The 14,874-nt window shown below is 39.5% G+C and overlaps 1 long non-coding RNA gene across 4 annotated transcripts in view; it reads left to right on the plus strand.

The window, feature by feature from the left end:
- LOC141585177 (uncharacterized) overlaps nucleotides 1-8,618 on the plus strand; it is a 35,282-nt gene extending 26,664 nt beyond the window's left edge. Inside the window, exons 9-10 of one of the 4 annotated variants that reach the window (XR_012518563.1) lie at nucleotides 4,563-4,772; nucleotides 6,058-8,616. This is a non-coding gene — a long non-coding RNA (uncharacterized LOC141585177). Of the gene's footprint in view, nucleotides 1-1,888; nucleotides 4,247-4,562 lie in introns of those variants that run through there. The other 3 variants (XR_012518561.1, XR_012518562.1, XR_012518564.1) reach the window with 3 other exon arrangements.
- Nucleotides 8,619-14,874: the final 6,256 nt, after the last annotated feature.

Consider the following 14,874-nt stretch of genomic DNA (forward strand, 5'->3'; position numbering starts at 1 on the left):
TTTTTTTTTGGCTGAACTACCTTTACAGTTTCTCTGTCTTATAGCTGTTTGTTTAAGTAAATTTTAACCATTTTGGAAGGTACTGATCCAATTATTTTATATAGGTACAGGATATGTGTGTGTGTGTGTGTGTGTGTGTGTGTGTGTGTGTGTATACACACAATTACTGTGTATATATCAACACTATATTATGTAAATATATGCATAACACACCCATGGAGTCCACATCCACACACATTGCTTTGAGAAAGGCACTTTGTTCTGGGAATGAGGCTTATAAGCAGTGGGTGTGGGAATCAAAGTGAGGCAGTTTAACTTCAAGACATTGCTCTAAACCATGACACCATATTACTCTCAGCTGTCTTTTTCACTTTGGATACTGATATACAACAGACACTTCATGCTAATTCCGGGAAATGATCATTTTGAAATGTGCAGGAAATGTTGCCTGTTCCCTTCTTTATCTGGATCCCTTCTTCACTATGACTTTGCTTTTTCTCACCTAGGATTACTTTTCTGACACATGCATGGGTACATCCCATTAAAGTAAGAGAGTTTTACTTTGTGTAAGGCACTGACAGAATCTCTTTCTCCATATACACCTGAATGTGACTGTCCTCTTTCTCCGTTCCAATTGTTTAACCCCAAATACCTTTTACCTTTTCAGATGTCACAAGGATGTGACTGAGTAGTTTCAAGGGCATCCACTTTTGCTTCCTCCTCCTACCTTTGAATCCTGCATCTGCATTGCTGGGTCTCAGGCCAAAGAGGAAACCCTTGTTTCCCATTCCAGGATATTTTGATGACCAACTTTTCTTATGTTGTGAATTTGAAGGACAAGGGCAGATAATGAGAAATGGATAGACAGGGACCTGTGTTCTGAGACCTGGGCCAGAGGACTGATGGAGGTGGAGAAGAATCTCAGTGATTCTGGCAGGTATCATGGATCACTAAGGGCCAGAGGAGTGGAACATATGGGCACAGGGTGAGAGGCCTGTGACAGGACACAGCCTATCTCCTTCACAGCAGAATGTTAATAGGCATTAGATTTTAATAAACAGAGAACATATCTCTGAGTCAGCATCAAAAATTTCTACAGTCCAGAAGAAGGAATAGCCACAGCACCTAACCTCACCTTCCCTTGTGAGTATGGGAGTCACAGGGCAGTGAGAATGGAACAGCGTTTATCTGAGGTTAAAGCCAATGCTTCTCTCTCTTTAGTCCACACTTACAGTAAGGTCCATTGGATGCCGTGGCTACAAGTTTCTGAACTTCTGGCTTTTGAAGGAAAGACTTTCTCACCCTCTGTGCTGAAGGTATTCTATGTATTATGAAATCTGGTTAGTGGCTCTTATCATCAAGAAATCTTGAAAAGTACAAGGCACTCAGAAGGCCTACATTAATAGTTTCCAGCCACTTAGAGACATCAGAGGGGTTCCTGCCAAGGGTGCACTGACCTTTTTCATCTCACTGTCCTAGAGTTAGTGGGTCTGTCTCTGGTCATCTTGAAGGAGATGGATCATCCTTCACTCCCTCTACTTCAGTATCTTGTGCATCTTCCTCAATGGTTTTGCCATGTTGTTTTCATAATGATTGTCCAGTTGATACTAAATCTTGAAAAAAAATTCCAAAAGAATATTTAATTCTTTTTTGGTCTCAATTGTCAATTGCCCTTTTACACGAATATGGGGCAGATCTAAAGGGCTTCTTAGAGCTCATGTTTTATAGGACCACAGTCTCTGGATGTAGATCCTCAATGTCTACTTCTTAAAGATACATTCCATCCCACATTCTCTTCCTATGATGTAACTTCAAGACTGCTACTGTTGAATGTTCTAGTCCCTTTACTTTGTGTAGTGTTGTGACTATAGCTGATGTTTTACTCTAGCATAATAACACTTCTCCTGACTCTGTGGGAATCTTCACTGTGGAAAGGTAACTACCATGCTGTGAGCAAGCCCAAGTGGCTACGTGAAGAGGCCCTTTGAATATATTCGAGGTAACAGCCCCAACTGAGGAACCCCAGACATCAGTCAGGATCATCTGCTAGACTGGGAGTGGAACATCTGTTGCCATTATTTAATTGGTGATCATGAAAATGACCATGTGGTAGGTAGACAGACTCAGTTGACTCACTAGAATCTGGGTTTTTATCAGAACTGGGTTTTGCTTGTTTTGTCTTGTTTTCTTTTTTCCTGACACTAATGTGTTCCCACTGTAACATGAGGTGATGATGATGTCTCAGGTCTAGGTTATCAGTGAGAATTCACAATCTGTGTGAATTTTAAGTATAAACACATTTTAAAGCAGACAGTCTGCTCCTCTGTCTATTTTCCCCTGGGTGATGCTGTTTGCTTTTTTAAACAGCTACAGAAGTCAATGTGGGTTAAACCTTTTGGGTTCTAGCTCAGGCATTGCTGGCAAGTTCTCAGAGAAGCAAGGCTCCTCAGGCTGCACCATTTGGCCCATGTCTGCAGATGGCTGTTCTATCTAGGTTTTTGTAAGTTCACTCTGATGTTCATACAGTGATAAAAATCACTTAATAATGCATTTCTCAGAATGTGTTTTTGTCACCATAGGACACATGCCTGTTAAATCCTCATTTTTGCCCAAAGATTCAGTGACAATTTAGGTGTAAAATAAATGTTCCCCCTAAAGTGATGAGGTGCAGACTTTATTGTATCAATAGGAGGGAGCTCCCACACTTGCAAATGCATTGTACAAAATCCTGTCTGTCCATGATGTGCAAATTATGTTCCTGCCTGAGATCATTCAGCTGGAATCACACACCCACATATTTCCAGAATTCCATCCAATAAATTCACAAAGCAGTTGAAAATCACAATATACACTTTAGGTAATGGGCCATTAGAGATTATTTTAATTGTAGAAAAGCATACAAAAATATTTTGCATTTTACATATTTTTTATTTAACTGTAATAAAGTGACACTAAAACAGAAAAAAAGCCTGAACAGTATGATTCCTTTGCTTGAACAGTGAAGGACTCCCTTGTACATGCAGTTCCCAAACAGTCAGCTTTCTTTATCTTAATCATCTGTGGCCAGTGTAAAAGAAAGGCCTGACAGGGAAATTTAAGGAGCCATCCGGGTAACGCCATATGAGGGAATTCTTGGCTACATTCAAAAAACTCAGACTTCCACTTTCAAAATCCAGAAACACACCAACCCGGCCCAGAGGTTTCTCTACATAGTGAGCAAGCATTGGAAAGCTGGTCAAGAGACGGAAATGATGATTCACCTTCACACATAAAAGAAGAAATATGTCCACAGATGTAATCATGGTGCCATTATTCCTTATCTGGGAGTCCTTACAGACACCCAGAGCCCAGTCCCAAGAGTCGTCCACATCCAGCTCCCAATAGTGTTTCCCAGAGGAGAAGCCCTGGGCTCCCCATGCAGCAAAATAGTCAGGTCTGTTAGAATTCACAGATCCACCTTCCCGTTCAGGTCTAAACATCCAACTTCTCACATCCTCAAACAGGCTGATAATGTGATTGCTTACTTCATAATTGAAGGAAATTTCCACTGTAGAAAAAAGAGAATGTTCCAGCGAAAAGCAGCTTCTACATTCTTAGGTTCAGATAAGAAAGAGACTCTCACTAGAAACCACAGGTCAAGATTAAAAGGCAACTTTTGTCTGGAAAAATGTTGGAATCAGAGGGTGTTAGGATATCTGCATAAGTACATGGCTAAACTACAAGGACCACAATTTCTATAAACTCAAAAATATAAGGGGAGGATTGTCATGCCTAAGTCTAGTCAGCTACTTCTTATAACAACTGAAAAACTGGAAGCTCTTGCACTGCATCCAAGTCCATGGCAATAAAATATATGTGCATTTCCTCTTCCCTGTCAGGGAAGAGCAGGAGGCTGGGGACAGGAGATGAGGTGGGGAGCCATTCTTATACCTAAATAAATTATCACTTTGCCAGAAATATGATCTGCCACTTAAGTAAGCAAATTCATACTTAAAGAGAAAATCTGAATCCATCTTCTGGAAAGTGCAGATTCCTTGCAGGAATTATCTGACTTTCATGCTGGATTTCAGCACAGACTTCTTTTATCTGCCTCATTGATCATGATCTGTCCTGGAGTTCTATCTAAGGGCTCATCAACCACCAAATCACTTTCCTATTGTTTGCAGATTCTCAGATTTGCATTGTTATTTAAGTTACTCATAGGGGGTGTTTTGGTTGATTAAAATGCACATGATTAAAATTACAAATGCTATGAAACTTACAAATACACCTGAAATTTACTTAAAAAAAAAAAAAACTGTCACCAAATCACAATCATTAACAGCACTTAATTTGAAGTTGAAATGTCCTGAATTAACTCAGTTCTGTATACCTCATGTAATACTTGTATACATGAAATTTTGTCAGAGAATGTTTCTAAGTCCTAAGGAGCCATTCTGCATGTTTTATGTTTTTCTAAGTAATATGTTATATGGCTGATTCTTATTACATTTTACCAGCTTTTAGTTTAGTCTGTTTGATGATAGTGAAACTATAAATATAAAGACTTATTCACAAACTAGTTTCTTCCAGATGAAATATCATTACACTAGGAAAACTGCCCATAGAAACCATACTTGAAGACATTACATATTGATCCCAGCAAGACGGCGACACTCACCTCGGAAGTGGTTGAGCCTGTGCACCAGTCCAGTGATGGGCCCTGCAGTAAACTCTGGATTCACAGGCTGGGGCATGTGCAGCAGCACGGACTCGCTCCTGCAAGGAAGCAGGTGCAGTTGGTTAACCTTTCTGGTGTCTGTGTTTAAGAAATAGATTCCAACAGGAAATCCTTCATTCAAACCCACTTCTGATATTGTCATGTAACTCCACAATCCTAGGATGGGTTTATGGCTCTCTTAGGGAATCTTTCTAAGGATTCACTCCATTTCTAACCTACTACCACTGAAAGATAATTGCCTCTCTCTCTATCTGCCACCAAATAGTTTGTTTCTAATTATGATTCTGAATCTTAAAATTAGGCAACTATATCCTAGTAACTTCTGCATTGAACTCTTCAAAACATTACCCCCTGAGTCACTTGGGAAAGTAAGAAAAGATTAAAATCTGATACAGGGCATAAGAAAACATATTCAACATAACACACGAACACCTGAGTACACACACATACACACACAATCACACTGACACATTATGTTAACAAATTATGTTTTCACTTTGTTGAAAACAGCTTGATGTTTTTCATAGCACACCTTGTGCTTCGGCCTGCAATGATGACCAAAAACATACCTTGCCATGATGTCTCCCAAATCCTGTAAAGAGAGAGAGAAAAAAGATACTTCTTTAGAAAGTTGTTATTCTGGCTGGGTGTAGTGGCTCATATCTGTATTTCCAACGCTTTGGGAGGCCAAGGTGAATGGATCACCTGAGGACAGGAGATCCTGACTAGCCTGGCCAACATGGCAAAACCTCATCTCTGATAAAAATACAAAAAAAGTAACTGGGTGTCATGGTGCATGCCTGTAGTCCCAGCTACTGGGGAGGGTGTGGCAGGAGAATTGCTTGAACACAGGAGGTAGAGGTTGCAGTGAGTTGAGATTAGGCCACTGCACTCAGACTGGGTGACAGAACAACACTCTGTCTCAAAAGAAGGAAGCAAATGAACACACAAGTTGTTAGATTCTACCTGTCTAGTCTTTAGGTTTTGAAAACTTTCGAAGTACTACGTACTATCACTGCAGGTCTTTTAAAATGTATTCTCATTTCTCACATTAATACCAGTAAGACCAATTGACAGAATCTGTTTCTGATAAATTCAGGACCCTGGATCTGAGTGAGAGAGAAAGGTTGCGTAGTGACTGTGCATTGCTGCAGCTGTCTACAATGTGGTCTTTTTCAGGGCTAGTTCCTGAGGGGTAATGTGGCTCAAGTCAAGGGCATTTCAAACCTAGGACTGCCCCAAAAAAGGAAGAAGGAAATGTTAGTTTCTTCATAATTTCTATGTATCATCCAACATAGACAAAAATATTATTTTCACATGAATGTTTTCTCTTCCAGAGTTTTAATGAAATGAACTGGAGAAGAAAGCTTGAGGTGGAAAATGTTCTGTGGAAATCTATCTGCACAGCTCCATAAAGCTTTGTTTCTATGATTAGGTTAGGAGTTGTAGTTTATCTCTATAACTAGGTGGGAATGTCTATCACCATCAATGCAGGAGATGAAGTATGTCTTTGGTACCCAATGAAAAGCAAAGATGTAAATGTCAGCTAATACAAAGTGTCTCAAGGGACATCCTCAGTTCTTACCTGGAGCAGCTCCACATCTGGTTTATGACACATTTCCATTAGTTCCCGATACATTTCTTTCAAGTGCTTCTTCTTTTGATGCATGTTGATGCAACTTCTCTGGAGTTGTGGAAATATCTCTTCGTGTTCCTTGCGCAGTCTCTCTAAATGTTGTTTTTCTTCCTTATGGAGAACTGGATGCAGCTTCATATACTCAACCCTGATCATCTGTGCACGAAGAAGTGCATAGGCCTGGAGAGACATGGATTTTGTAGGTTACATACCCAGGTCGACTTCCACCTCACAGAACCCACTAATTCATCCTGACCTTTCCTTCGTTCAATTTTCATTCTTTGCAAACACTAGGATAAGTTAAAAAGATCTTCCTTAGGGGAGACCAGGATGGTTGAAAGGAAGCTTCTCTGGAGTGCAGCTCCCACTGAGTGAGACACAGAACCAGAGCGATATCCACAGTCTACCCATCTGACAAAGGGCTAATACCCAGAATCTACAAAGAACTAAAACAGATTTACAGGAAAAAAACCAACAAACCCATCCAACAGTGGGCAAAGGATATGAACAGATACATTTCAAAAGAAGATATATGTGAGGCCAAGAAACATGAAAAATGCTCATCATCACTGGGCATTAGAGAAATGCAAACCAAAACCACATTGAGATACCACCTCACATCAGTTAGAATGGCGATCATTAAAAAATCAGGAGACAACAGATGCTGGAGAGGATGTGGAGAAATAGGAATGCTTTTACACTGTTGATGGGAGTGTAAATTAGTTCAACCATTGTGGAAGACAGTGTGGCAATTCCTCAAGGATCTAGAAATAGAAATTCCACTTGACCCAGCAATCTCATTACTCGGTGTATACCTAAAGGACTAGAAATCATTCTATTATAAAGACACATGCACACATGTGTTCATTGCAGCCCTGTGTACAATAGCAAAGACCTGGAACCAACCCAAATGCCCATTGATGATAGACTGGACAAAGAAAATGTAGCACATATACACCATGGAATACTATGCAGCTATAAGAAATGATGAGTTTGTGTCCTTTGTTGGGACATGGATGAACCTGGAAACCATCATTTTCAAAAAACTGACACAAGAACAGAAAATCAAACACCACATGTTCTCACTCATAGGTGGATGTTGAACAATGAGAACATGTGGACACAGAGATGGGAGCCTCACACACTGAGGTCCATTGTGGGTGCTGGGGGGAATAGTGGGAGGGAAGGTAGGAGGGATAACATGGGGAGAAATGTCAGTTATAGCTGATGGGGGGATGGGGGCAACAAACCACCTTGCCATGAATGTACCTATGCAACAATCTTCCATGACCTGCACATGTACCCCAGAACCTAAAAAAAGACCTTCCTTCAAAATGTTTATAATTCATCAATTCTTGAACACCTGCATAAAAGCCCTTTAGATTTAAATGTTTAAATATATGTCCTCTCAAATCTGAAATACCACTAGAAAACAAGTAAAATTTATCATTGATTGTTAAATCATCATCAACAATATATATATTTGTTACTCAATTAGTCTGTAGTCTCAAATCTTTGTACTTCACAGCCTAAACAGTCATTCTTAGTAAATGTTGTCAGTATATTCTAATCAGGGTCAGAAGCCATCACACAAAAAAGATCTCAATAAACATTGTAGCCCCCATCTCTGAAACTGACTACCTCTGCTCTGTCTCCTCCCTTCTTCTGTCTAAAGCTACAGTCTTACCTCACCATTCTAAGAACATGAATCTCCATTCCATTGTGTTTCTCCTCCCAATATTGACAAACTATTCTCTCACTCCCCTAGTCATTTTCGTTTCTTCTCCTCAGCTTTTCATCATGTTACATTTTCTCCTACTCAAACAGGCATCATGGTCTGGGTCCTTTGCTATCAGATTTCACTAACACAGGCATAGTTCTTAAATTACTGTGTCCACCCACTTTTTTCCCTAGGAGCAACATCATATTTACTGCTAAATGCCTTTATTTCTCATTTACATATTATTTAATCAGTATTACATAATTCATCTCATACAGAAACCTCTACCTGAAATACTGATTAATTTTAAGCACACACTGGCCTCTCAGAATTTACATATATATATATTTATATATGTAAATATACATATATATATTTACTTATCTGAAAAACATTTCCAGAACACCTGAACAATTGTTATGTTGAACAGTCAGGTTGTTTTCCAGGCTATAAATAAACATATGACAAAATCTGGCATATGAGAATTTCAACTCAAGTTGCTAATATAAATGTTCTCGGCATGCCTGTCTCAAACGTGTCCTGGAGACACATGATCTCATACTTACACTCCAGAGGATGCTTGTTTTTACCTCCTCACTTAGATTTCTCTGATTTTCTTGAATTTTTTCCCATAAAATCCTCATTTGCTTTAAGAGCTTCTCCTGCAAAAGAATTATGAGGGTGAGCAACAGAAAATCAAATACCATAGATTCCATACTCTGAGTGAGATACGCACGCAAGGGTTAAAATGTATGAACAGACTAGAGAGAGGAAAATAAACCAAGTTTTTTCACTGCTCATCCTCGGTATTTTCAAATCTGAGGTTTCAGATGTATAACAGTTTAGGGAACTGGTGAGTGAAGATTTCTTGTAACCTAGGTAATGATCAGTGAAACACCCTTCCACTATGCTGGCCGCCTGCTTTTGTCATTTGTCCAGTAAGATTAAATACATTTCCAAAATGTATTTTCTTTGTTCTTGTAGTTTTGGTAGCTTTTCGATGCCTTTAGTGTTATACTGTAGAGTCAAAGTAATAGTGACATTCACTTAATCACCCTCTTTTTGGATGCAGGCTTTGTGAAGGCAGGTATAGTTGCATATTGAATTCAAAATTTCATCATTGGTACCTCCAAAAGCACCTGGCACTCAGTAAAGGATGGATTGATCACCACAATGGTTCTCATCTCCCTTCTCATCTCTTTAACTCCTCCACCCTCCAGCCTGCAGGTGATCCCAGCACTGTGTCTTACCCGGTGTTCTTCAGCTGCCCCTTCAATGGGACAGTGTTTGTGAGCCCCGTGCTCCTGAGTGTTAGAGCACAGCGAGCAGAGCAGACTCTTGTCCGTGGCACAGAACATCTTCTTTGTTTCCCTATGGGTCCCACATACTTGCGTCTCAGAGCTCAGGAATTGCCAGACACTGGCTTTCCTGGCAATCGTCACTAAATTCTTCAGAAAAATGTTAGTTTTGAAATCCTTTTGATGTGATGGCTCCCTGCACGCAGGGCAGTTGGCAGGACTTTGGGCTTCTTCCCAGGAAAGGCAGAGGCAGGGTCTACAGAAGCTGTGCACACAGCCTATGGTGACAGGGTCTACCAGGTAGTTCAGGCAGATGACACAGGTGAGTTCCTTCTGGAAGGCCTGTGGGAAGTCTGAGTCCATTTTCCTGGGGGAAGAAAACCACAAGAATTTTATCTTCTGCCCTGGAGAGACAAAGATCCAAGCAAAGTCTCAATCAGGTTGTGATCAAATAACATCTTTTTTTTTTTTCTAGAGAATTGGCTTTCATTTGCAATGACCGAGATCGGACAAATAGAAAACTGAGGCACTAAGAGCCATCAACCTCTGTAGAAAAATGTGATTGTTCTCCAATCAACGCACAAACAGCTTTCCAAACCCAACTCTTTTGCACAGAAGAATGTCAGTTTTTTGAGGTGTTAGTGTCCACCAAGTTGCTTGGGCTTCTAGGATTTAATCAAGCTATCAACTCATGGGGTAGTTACACTCTAAATTGCCAGGGACTGGTTTGGAGAAGGGATGCTAACTAAGCTCTTCTACTCTCATTGTTTGATTTAACTGTAACAAGGATCCCTCAGAGTTGTCCAGAGGGCCTCTGCTTCAAAATAAAGCAGAGGTCATTCTTTGTCCAAAATCAGGCAAAGCTAGCCTTTACACTCCAAGGCAAAACAAACCAAGGTAAAGGTACTTCTCCAAGATAGAACAATCATTTTTTAGGCTGCTGTGTTCATTCAATCAACAAAAACTTTGTGGCATGTTTACTATTCCTGGACTGTCTGTTAGTTTGGGGATATATTGATAAAATATAGAAGGGTATACAGAGGATAGAAATGTTTTCTAAGCCCTTTGGAAGCATTGTCATTACTCTTTCACACAGTCAGAAAAATACTCAGTATCATGCAATAATAAAAGGCACTAGACAGTAAGGTGGTGTTTTAAATGGAAGGGTGGGGGGAAGAAAACGTAGGCCAGACAAGGTAGCTCAAACTTGTAATCCTAGCATTTTGGGAGACCAAGTCAGGCAGATTTTTTGAGCTCAGGAGTTCTAGACTGGGCGACATGATGGCAAAGTGTCTAGATCAGCCTGTCTCTAAAAACACAAACACACAGCCGGGCCTGGTGGTTTATGCCTGTAATCCAAGCACTTTGGAGGCCAAGGCAGGTGGATCACTTGAGGTCGGGAGTTCAAGACCAGCCTGACCAACATGGTGAAGCCCCATCTTTAAAAAAATACACACACACACACACACACACACACACACACACACACACACACTATATAGATTATATATGTAAAGCCCAACATGGTGGTCCATGCCTGTAGTCCCATCTACTTTGGGGGATGAGGCTGAAGAATTGCTTGAGGTATTAAGTAGAGCCAGTAGTGAGGATTATTTCCACCACTGCACTCTAGGCTGTGTGTCCCTGTCTAAAACAAACAAAGAGACAAAGAAAGGAAAAATCTAAAATTCTGGTTTCTACACAGTATAAATACAGAAACCCTCTATTTCTGATATTTCTGCATAGCTGCCAGTGAGACTTTCCTGCATGGATAGCTATTTCTGGCTTTCTTCCACAGAGGAACTGAGGTTTCTGAAGAGACTTTTACCGTGTTTTAGAAAAAAATGTTTGCCCAAATCATTCAAAGCACTCTACCTATGTACAGGCATACATTGCAACATAGGCACATTTTCCCTAGTAAAGTAGAATATAACACATTTTTACACACAGATTACAACACTCCTAACTCATTTACAGAGTCTCCAGAGATTAAAGAATTACTAGATATTTGGAAACTACTGCAAAATGATTATAATCTATAAAACAACTAAAAAATATGTTAAGTAAAAAATTAATCATAACATTAATTTGAGGATCATGCAGCAAGACAGATGACAAAAATGTTTAATTTGTAAATAGATTAAATGGAGCTTGTAAACCTATGGGTTATGTTTAAAATAATTTAAAAAAAAAGAAATGGAGCTGTTTTTAAAACTCAGAAAATGACATCATTTCATCTAAAAAAAAAAATCTAAGTTTGCAGATAAAGTCCCCAAATTTTGTTTGTTTTGGTTTGTAACCTAATAGCAGCTCCTACTCTGGAAAGTGTACACTTACCTCAGAAATAGATCTACGTTCTCACCAAAGCTTGCTGTCCAAAAAGATGAAGTCAGCTCAGGGATCAGGGTCTCACGGCGCAGTGGCGGTAGCTTTTGGAAGTCTCCAAGGCCAGTTACAAAGCCACTCTGTGGGTGCTGGAGAAGAATGAGCTTGGCTCCTGCGGTGTCCTTTTATACGTCTCTGAAGACCACACCCCTTTCCTCTAATTGGATTTCAGAGGGCGTAGGTGGGTGTTAACACAGTTGATTAAGTTTCTTCAAAACAAAAGGTTTTTTTGTTTGTTTGTTTTTGTTTTTTTTTTTGTTTTTTTTTTTTTTTTCTTAATGACGTTTCGCTGTGTCGCCCAGGCTGGAGTGCCGCGAAGCTATCGCAGTTCACTGAAACCTCCGCCTCTGAAGTTCAAGCAATTCTCCTGCCTCAGCCTCCCAAGTAGCTGGGATTACAGGTGCCCGCTGCCAGGCCTGGCTAACTTTTTTTTTTTGCATTTTTAGTAGGAGGGGGTTTCACTATGTTGGCTAGATTTATCTGGAATTCCTGACCTCAAGTGATCTGCCTGCCTTGGACTACAAAAGTGCTGGAATTGCAGCCTGAGCCACAGCCCCCAGCAATTCACTTTTATGGTAATGTAAGAATTTAATCTAAGGATACTCCTGGCCTCCCCACTCCAGAAGGAATATTTCTCCTTCTCCTTGTGCTACAGATGAAGCCTTCCAAGGGCCTCTCAGCAGCCGTGGGACATATGATTCCCTCCTATATTACCTGGCTCTGCTCAACCCAGCTCAAGGGGTATAGGGAGAAAGTCTAGAAAGCTCTAGCCAGGTGCAGTGGCAGGCACCTGTAGTCCCAGCTACTATGGAGGCTGAGGCGAAAGAATCGCTTGTGCCTGGGAGGTGGAGGTCGCAGGGAGCCGAGATCATGCCACTGCAATGATATAGTGAGATTCTGTCTCCAAAACACATAAATCAATAAATAAATATAAAAAAATTGATGATTACGAATACAATATACCAAGATATTTATGACAAAATATAAAGTAAGCAGAAATCATATAAAATTGTAAATAGAATTTGGTTACTTTAACAAATATAGAAAAAATTAAAGGGATTTAATCAATTAGTATAATAAGTGTGTTATCTTTAGGGAAATATTGGGAGAATTGTTTCCTTATTGTTTATAATTCTTTCCAATTTTTTTTGTGGGTAAGAAGTCAATAATGAGAATAACACTTTCAGTAGATTTCAAACACGGTGTATTCCATGAAGCTGATTTTCTAACTTGAAAAGAAAAATGATGATGTCCCTCCTTGACAAAATGCCTCATCATTAGAAACATGGTTTGTTTAGGACACATAGCTTTTTCTTCCTTATTTCTATATTTGTTTCATTTTCTCCAAATAATAGTAAAGATCTAGTTTGTGTCTCTATTTGATGTTTACAATTCCTGAAACAACTGAGCAGTGCATTGCACATAATAATTTCTCACTAAGTAAATTAAGCTGAATGTTGAATTTCCATCCAAACCTTTGAAACCAAAGGAAGAACTGTGTCTTCATCCTTCTTTTCTTGTATCATTTCTTTCCCCTGTAACAAAGGATACAGCGTGTTAACACAAGATACAGAGAAAGAGAATGTGTGTGTGTGTGCGTGTGTGTGTTTATATGTGTACATGCTTTACATATGGTAACCACATCAATTTTTGTATTTGTAGCAATGCCTTGTAATTTTGATTCAGAAGCCCATAGCATTTTATTAAAATTATGTTTCATTTGATTATCTCATCTGTTTATGGGAGCTGCTAACAGGGATTCTGTGTTTCATTTACCATATACTATTACAAAATGTGAGTTTTGTGCTCAATCAATCTTCCTACCTCAGGCTCCAAAATCACTAGGACTAGTCACGTGCCACAATGCTCAGCTAATATTTGTACTTTTATTTGTCGAGATAGGGTGTCCCTATGTTGCCCAGGATTGTCTCCAACTCCTGACCTCAAGCAGTCCTCCCACCTCAGCCTCCCAAATTTATGAGATTAAAAGCATGAGCCACTGCTCTGGAGCTTATTTATTTACGTCAGAGTTTGTTCTTCTCTTCCTGGTCTATTGCATGAACTATCTTAGCTCCTACTGTAAAATATTCTTCTGCCGTGGTCATGTGAAACATTACAAAATTGTTTCTGATGATTCTTCATGTTTTATGTCACATATTCTAACATGATAGTGTGACTTTTTAAAAAAGAACAAAAAAATAAAATTTTGGCTAATCACAAACAAGACTTTAATGATCACTGTTGTGCTATAACTTATTATAATGCATTAAAAAATCAGGACTTATTTATAATGTGCCTTGAGACAGATACTTCAGTCACTTGATTTCTCAGGCCTCAATTTTCTTCTCTGTGAAATACTAATACAAACTGTGTGTAATTTATTTTGAAGAATTTGGAAAATTGTAACTAAATACTCTTATCAAGAATGATTGCTGTGTTTTCTATATTGTTGTTACTGTTGTAGCACTGAACCACTTACCACTTTTAAGTTTTTGCTCAAAGTGAAAATATAATTAATTAATATGTATTTCATAGCCTATCATTTTTTTTTTTTTTTGAGACAGTCTCTCTCTATAGGTCAGGCTGGAGTTCCGTGGCATAATCAGCTCACTGCAACCTCTGCCTGCCAGGTTCAAGCAATTCTCCCTCCTCCTGAGTAGCTGGGTCTACAGGCATGCGCCACCATGCCTGGCTAACTTTTTGTATTTTCAGTAGTCGGGGTTTCATCTTGCTTTCCAGGCTAGTCTCGCACCCCTGACCTTGTGATCAGCCCACCTCTGGCTCCCAAGCGGCTGGGATTACAGGCTTGTGCTACCTTCCCTGGCCAGACTAGTCTTTAGAGATGATTGAATGTGGAAGTTCAGTTGAGAAGTGACTTGTTCAAATTGTTAAATTAGAAATATTCAATGTTAAAATGGTAGCATGCTCTTGTGTTTCTCTTCTGTAACATTTAGGCAACTAATAAAGACCATACTGTTTTATCAACAGGCATGTCATCCATGCTCCAAGCAGCCACAGCAAGTATTCAAGGGAGTCATTTTCAGGAATTTCTGATGCTCTGTTTGATATTGAAACCAAAGTGGATCTTTGCAAAACTAAGGGAGAAGTGAAGAGA

The sequence above is a fragment of the Saimiri boliviensis genome, chromosome 7 (assembly GCF_048565385.1).
Source record: "Saimiri boliviensis isolate mSaiBol1 chromosome 7, mSaiBol1.pri, whole genome shotgun sequence".
Taxonomy (NCBI): domain Eukaryota; kingdom Metazoa; phylum Chordata; class Mammalia; order Primates; family Cebidae; genus Saimiri; species Saimiri boliviensis.